The following is a 7,876-nucleotide window of genomic DNA, read 5'->3' on the forward strand; positions in this document are numbered from 1 at the left end:
TTGCTCTTCTTCTTTGGAAGTTTGCATGGAGCTTTCTGGTACTATGAAAGCTAGTATATAAGCTAGTATTTAGAAGCAATTCAGGTCAGTTCCAGCTCAGGGTGCCTCTGAGCCCTGTATCTGAAGTGCATTGTATCTGAAGTAGCAAGAACTTAAGTTCTACTTTTGTGGGGTAAGTAGGGAAGTAGCAATGGCCTATGTGTTTTAGGAGTCTTTTGGATAAGCCTGACAAACTGAAAAGATGGCATTTCATGTCTTGCTGTCTGGTCATCTTTTGTTCTTGGAGCAGACATTGCTAGCCAAGAAGAGAATACACAATACACACACACATACATATACATATTCATATACATATACATACATATGTATATATACACACATATGAGAATGAGAGACTTACATGTATTTTTTTTCTTTTTGGTAAATGGTTAATAGTGTGATTCTTTATGATTTTTTCAGATCTCTTTGAGGGACTTAATTGTTGAAACATTACAAAATTCAGAATGAGAATGAGTATAGATATAATATATATATATATATATATATATATATATATATATATATATATATTCAGGAATTTCCTTTTCTTCCTTTGCAGAGGCCATACCTATCTTCTTGGTATCATTGTAATTTTAGTACATGTACTGCTATAGTGAGCACTGGAATTTCTTTGTAAACTGACCAAGCAACAGGCTTCTAACAATTGATGGATCAAAGGTTGGACTTAGAAGCAAAGTACAAAGCTAACTCTTGGGGAACAGGGCCTAGAAAATCCTGACTAGAGTTTGGTCAGGAATATTTTAGCCTTGTTCTATGGTAAGGACTAGAGATGGTGTAAGATGACTGTAGTTAAAGTCCACACAATTGCTGTGTGATGTTCTGTATGGCTAATGTGTTGCTTTGATTGGTCAATAAATAAAACACTGATTGGCCAGTGGCTAGGCAGGAAGTATAGACGGGACTAACAGAGAGGAGAAAAGAAAGAACAGGAAGGTAGAAGGAGTCACTGCCAGTTGCTGCCAGGATAAGCAGCATGTGAAGATGCCGGTAAGCCACGAGCCACGTGGCAAGGTATAGATTTATGGAAATGGATTAATTTAAGCTATAAGAACAGTTAGTAAGAAGCCTGCCACTGCCATACAGTTTGTAAGCAATATAAATCTCTGTGTTTACTTGGTTGGGTCTGAGCGGCTGTGGGACTGGCAGGTGACAAAGATTTGTCCTGACTGTGGGCAAGGCAGGAAAACTGTAGCTACACACAATAGCTAGAAGACAGATGTGGCACTGCAGCCTGAGACAGAGAGGCAGGAGTGGGTAGGGAAAAAAATGATGTATTGATGAAGACAGCAGGTGAGCTATGACTTAGGATGCCCTGGCACCGTAACTTTGAATCTGAGGTTGAGGGATTTTTTTGTTTGTTTTTTTTTTTTTTTCCATACATGAGGGTTTATATGATACTGGTGCCTTATTAAACTAACCATATCCACCATTCGTATCCACAATGTTGGAGCTGTTGAAGCCTAGGGAGTTTTCACTACCAAAGTAAGTAAAAAAATGAATGAATAAATAATTCAGAACAAATATGAGTGGTAAGTTACCATGGATAAAATGTGGGCAAAATTCGAAGAAGTTCATTGTTCTCACAGTTGACTGAATTCTACATCTTGGAGTTGGAATTGAGAGTGATGAAGTTGCTGATGTCAAAGCCAAGGCATATGAAAGTGAAAAATTAACAACAATACAAAACAAAATATCAAATGAAGAATTTGTATGTATAGAACTTCCTCTTGAAATAAATGGTATAATAATTCCACCTGCCATAGTTCAGGTAACTATTAGGCAGTATCTAAATAGGAGGAATTTGCATAGTTATTTCTAGCCCTTGGAAACCCCAGAATCAATACCTGGGTGTATCTTGACAGACTGATGGTTGAGAACAGATTTCAAGTATCAGTAAAGGAAAATTTTTGTATAAGAAGACAACAAATTGTGATAAAATACAATTAGAAAGAAAACTAAACACATTTGTGACCTCAGTGAGGCATTTTGATGAGGAAGCATAGCTACTGCAGGAGCTGTCGATGGCTCGGCTGAATGAGCCTGCTAGAAACTTGTTCATTCTATCTCTTTACGGCAGATGGTGAGCTAAATTCAAGTTGTGTTTGCACTGTACTTGGCCTGAGATTCATTCACTCTCAATAGGAAATATAGACAAAAGACATATTTCTGCCATATTTGATTGAGTTGGAGCCAGAAAAGAAACAAACATGAAGAATATAGAATTAAAAGTGACCTTAACGTCAAAACATTGCTAAGTTATATGTAGAACTTTCCATATCAGCTTAGAAAATTACTCCCATTCTTTGATTTTCCATTACTGTGAGACTGAGTTATTTCATATTATAACAGATTTTCATAAGTCAGCAATTAAGTATCAGGGGGTGGTGGATTTTAGTTTAGGTGGCTTCTTTCCTCTCAAACTTGAGAGTCTATGAGATGTATTCCAGTGAAAGGTGGGAAAGAAGTCATTTTACTCAATTACACTGTGTTTTCTACTTCACTCATATTAGTAACCACTTGTGAAGACAAACACTTGAAAAACATACATTCAAACATGTTTGAGGCAATGCATTCTACATTTTCTCATAAAACTAGAACTTAATGAGCATACTGCAAGCAAGAACTTTGATACACAGAAAATTTACTTAACTTGAATCAAATGCAGACACATAAATACATGATCAAACATAAGTGTAATTATTCCATGACATATATATATATATATACATGCAGATAAATTAATTATGTATTGTACTATACAAAATATATTTAAATAACACAATTCACAGTTAAGAAACATAGATTTGTATATTCATTTCATTGACATTTTTAACTAATGGTTTATTGTTTTAATATTTCCAGTCTCAAGGCATTAGATAGGATCTTGGCGTTGAATATATTAACATGGTGTAGCTGGGAAGAAGCTGCCTACATACCCTTTTTCAGAAACTTAAGCCTTATCTCTAAGCAAACATAGCAAATCATCTGTTCATATTTGAAATGATTTATTAAATTCAGTATGGTCTGCATGCAGATTAGAAGACTATGTATACATTTCCAAACTTACCATTAGTATAATCAGAGTTAGAAAATTTAGATTCAGTAAATAGGATATGTCAGCTCACAGAAGGAAAAAAAAATATCTTCCAAGTTAACGTTGTGATTAACACATAGAACTTGAAGTTACTTATTAACATACTTTGGCACCTGGATTTGCTCTTCTCTGATCCTCTACAATGAGACACACACATTACTTATGATGTGATATCTCATTGTATGTTATGTCCCATGAAATCACCTTGAATTAAAAAAGATGCAAATCCATACAACATATTTATTTATTGTAAACCTTCACTCACCTTTATTATCTGGATAAAGTATCTTTAGAATATGAACCAATATTTTAATCATTAAGTTGTGGTGAACAAGACATCTTTCCTTATACTCTAATTTCAAACTGTCTGATAAGGTAGGTGCTTGCTTACATTAGTGAATTAGTGATTCTTATTATGCAGGCTTTGAACTGAACTTAAAGTTTGAGTTTCCTATGTGATCTTGAAGACTATAATACAAAGTATATACATTTAAAGGTAATTTCATTAAACATAAAATATGCTCATTATTCTTTTAGATTTAACTTTCACAAGTTAAAATAATATAGCTATTCAAAAATCTAAAGAAATTTTTTTCTTCAGCAAATTCTATACTGTTAAATACACTATAAATGAACTACAAACATGAATGAGAGACATGTAACCATCATTACATTTTTTCTAAGACTATTTCTTTGCAGAAACAGACAATATAAACAATCTGTATGCCACTTCAAGTTCACTTGGAAATTTAAATCATATTTCTGTCCTTCAGAGCTGCAGAATAAAGAATGGCTAGCTCTAGAAACAGACATAAAACTAATATACAGAGTGAGCATGCTGTATTTAGGCACACATATGTGCATACCTATACATGAATGTTTGAACCAAAACTTAATGAAAAATAAATGTGAAAGAGAACAAAGAGGGTTATATGGGAAAGTTAAGAGGGGAGAAATGGAAAGAAAAATGTAATTAAATTATAATGTAAAAAATAAAATCAATAATAAAAATAAAATAGGCACATATAAGTTCAACACATTAATTTCACTAAGAAATAGATTGATTAAAATAAAAATATGCAGCCTAAACAATAGTATTGATTTCATCTAGTAGCACATTACTGAAAAGATGTCCTTGCTCTTCCTAAATAACTCTAACCATTATTATATGCATACAATAATAACTGATGAAAAATGAAAGGAGGCCTTGAGTTTAAAAGAGAGGAAGAGGGCCGGGGGTTCATGGGAGAATTGGAGAGAGGAAATGGAAGGAGAAAATGATATAATTATATCTGTATTCTAAAATAAAGTAAAAGAAGTAACAAAATGCAATTATTTTTAAACTTAGTGAAACACACACACACACACACACACACACACACATGCTCTCTCTCTTTTTCAAGTTTTTCCTTGCTCCATACAGCTATTATCCTCCAGCATAAATAACTGGAAGGCTCCTTTCTAAGGATAAAATTGTTATATATCAAATCACATTTATAGTGTCCTTAGGCTCATCATTGTGAGTGGGATGCAATGGATTCAAGAAATACTTTCCAGATGTATAAATCAATTTTGGAATATATCAATATGAATGTGCTAAAAAGTGATGTATAAATGCTGTTTCTAGGTAAGAATCAATGAGCCTGTAGCTTGGTTATATAAAAAAAATTGTTCAACTGAAGAACATGGATGAAAATTAATTAATTAAAAATGTAATACTTAAATGATTTATTATATATATATATTTGTGCACATGTGACACAAGTGTTCTCTGAAAGAGAGCAATTGTCTTACCAGCTGAGCCATATTTCTGCTCATAAAATTTAATATTTTATAACCTTCATAATTTATTTTCATAATGTTTTTCAAATCTTCCACTTCTTTCATCTACTTTTGCACGAGGTAAAATTCTTATTATAGCTGATTCTGTAGCTTTGTTCAGGGTCTCTCTATTTCCAGCAAGCCTCAATCCTAAATTATCATCTCATATAAAAATGCTGGGCTAGTCTGCTTAAGGCAAGGACTTGAAGGATTTACTACCTTGGTTTAATACCATCAATTTTCTAACCCCAGTACTAACAGGATAATTTTCAGAAACCTTGTCTTTTTACTCAGGCTTCCAAAGGATGTGCCTCCACAGTCTTGTGCCTCATCTAATTCTACATTTCTCTTTTCCCCTCCTTACATCTACTTACTGTCCCTGTAACACATTCTCCGTTTTTACGTACTTCTGTTCACACTCATTCCCTTTCTTAAATAGCATTCTTTATCCTCTGCTTATCTTCCTTCATTAAGTCTTGCCCCAGAACATCTAGTGTTTATGCCACAGAGACTACTCTGATGCCACCTGGAAACTGCCTTACTGACTTCTGGGCATGCGTATTACTAATCAACGGCATCATGTTCCTTCATATAAGTTCATGATAGAAAACCAATTTTGTAAGAAAAGAAATATTCCTGGCAAATGTCAGCTCACCTTCAGGTGTCCTGATAGAAATCATCAACCTTTCTTTTCAGCCATGCTTCAAGTTGGATTAAAAAGAATGGAGCCTTCATCAAGCAGCCCATGCTATACCAAGTTTCCAGTGCAGCCAGCATGCCTGCCAACACACTGTATGGCAAACTATACTGTGAGAATTTTAAGGTCTTCATTTATATGTATTATCTTTTTGCTTTCATCTCCCAGGAATTACAGTGTTTTAGCTGAACATATCCTTTTCTTAGTGTTATTTCTAGAACTCTTAGGTTGCTGCCTTGGCTATAATCTTGTTCCTGATGCTGTTGTACCATTTCACTATTATTATTTTTTCTCTTCTGTGCCATATTTGTTACTTAGTTCTAACTTATTTTACACTTTTCTATTTTTCTCTATGTTGTTATACTAGTTTCCTGCTATTGTGACAATTGATGATAAGAAGCTTTGTGGTTTAAACAATCATACATGCATAACATTATCTTCCTGGACCCTGGTCGTGTGAAAGGGTGTCTCTGGATTCCAGCCAAGGTGTCAAGACTGGATTTTTGCCTGAAAGAATGGGAAATTCATTTTCTTGTTTGGTTTTCATGATCACTTCATTCTTGTGCAGATAGTTTGCTCCATCTTTAAAGTGAATAAAGGTCAACTATGTCTTTGACTGGTCTGCTTTGCTCCTTCCCATTTTAAAGGCTCCATAGACACTTCATGCTCACAAAGAAATCAAAGACAACCTGGTCATCTCAAGATAGGCCAATCAGAAATCTGGTTCCCATTTATAACCTTAATCCTGCCTGAGTCTTCCCATGTTGTTAGCCCATGTTTGAAGACATGGATGTGGCTATCTCAGCAGGCTTATTGCTCTCTTTACATCAGCTCACATAAGCTTTTTTAGAACAATGTATTTCACATATGGCTTATAACATAAACAAAAATAACTTTAATGTTCCTTAAAGTACATAATTTATACTTTTAAGTATATTATAAGAAGTAAAATTTTCTGGGACTTTCAAGTCCTGACCACATTTTTAACTGTATCTGAATTTTAGTTAAAATTTATGAAGTAAGATTATTCTATCTCCAGATTTACACAAACATGCACACATCTTTATACACATCTACATGAAACATTAGAGATTCTAAGTATTTTAAATTAATGTCCATATTATATTTTTCCATTCACTCAAATGTACCTTTTCCTTTCACCTTAATATAATTTTCAGACTGACCTGAGGTAAATGCTATAGGCAGATACAAGATACATGTTCTAGCAATAATTATTTAAAGACAGGTTCATGTACTGGAGATCCAGTCCCAGAAAATATGGGAAAACAAATCAACTAAGGTTCATTGTTTAAAAACAGTTAAATGCCTTCACATCTGGTGGAAGAAGGGAGATGAAAAACAGGCCCGACTTTAGTGTACAAGAGATGGTGGAAGTGCTACTTTGTGACATTATTGGAAATTATTTCAGTGACTTAGAAATTTAATTTTAATTAACTAGTGAGAGTAGCTTAGATCAACCCTATTATTTTCCAATCTTCTATGCTAATTTGAATAAAGCACATAAACATCACATCACTCAAGATTTATGTTTATTGATGATACTTGGAAAATGGAAAATATAAATAATTTAGAATCGAGTGAAACTTCCTATCCCATTTTTATAACTGGCTTTAAACACTATGTCCCAGATTCAGAGCATGAAACTGTAAAATGGTAGACTGTTGTGCAGGGATGGTTTCCTAAGCCGCTTGTCATTACAATCTCCAAGGACATTTAAAAATCTTGATGCTCTGGTCAGAGCTCCAAGTAATTAAGCTGGAATCGGATTCCAGGTCACATCTCAGACTAATAAAGTCAGAGTTGGATTTCAATGTGCTGATCTAGAAGCAGAAGAGTTCCAGCAGCATTCATTGACCACGTATCAAATATGTAGATAAACCTTTATCTTCTAATTGATTCTCTTCATTCCCTTCTACAGGATCTCTGGATATTTAATACCCCCCCTCAATTTATAGCTCATTCCAATGATTGACAGGATGATCATTTCTTTGCTTATCTTTCATTAATTTTAATGTTATTACTGTTGTTTGCTTTGAGGCAGGAACTTTCTACATAGTTATGCTGACCTGCAATTTGATATATAGGCAGGTTATGGTGATCTCAAACTGGTTACCCTACTGTTCAAACCTTGGTGCTGTTATTAAAGGAATATACCATGATACTTGACCCAATTTAAATTTTGG

At 34.0% G+C, this 7,876-nt stretch overlaps 1 non-coding gene across 1 annotated transcript; it reads right to left on the reverse strand.

Annotated features, from left to right (window-relative positions):
- Positions 1-554: 554 nt before the first annotated feature.
- Positions 555-660, reverse strand: LOC121832448 (U6 spliceosomal RNA). The gene has a single exon (XR_006076108.1). It is a non-coding gene; the product is annotated as a U6 spliceosomal RNA (small nuclear RNA).
- Between the last annotated feature and the right edge of the window lie 7,216 nt (positions 661-7,876).

This window comes from Peromyscus maniculatus, chromosome 9, assembly GCF_049852395.1.
Source record: "Peromyscus maniculatus bairdii isolate BWxNUB_F1_BW_parent chromosome 9, HU_Pman_BW_mat_3.1, whole genome shotgun sequence".
In the NCBI taxonomy this organism is placed as follows: Eukaryota; Metazoa; Chordata; class Mammalia; order Rodentia; family Cricetidae; genus Peromyscus; species Peromyscus maniculatus.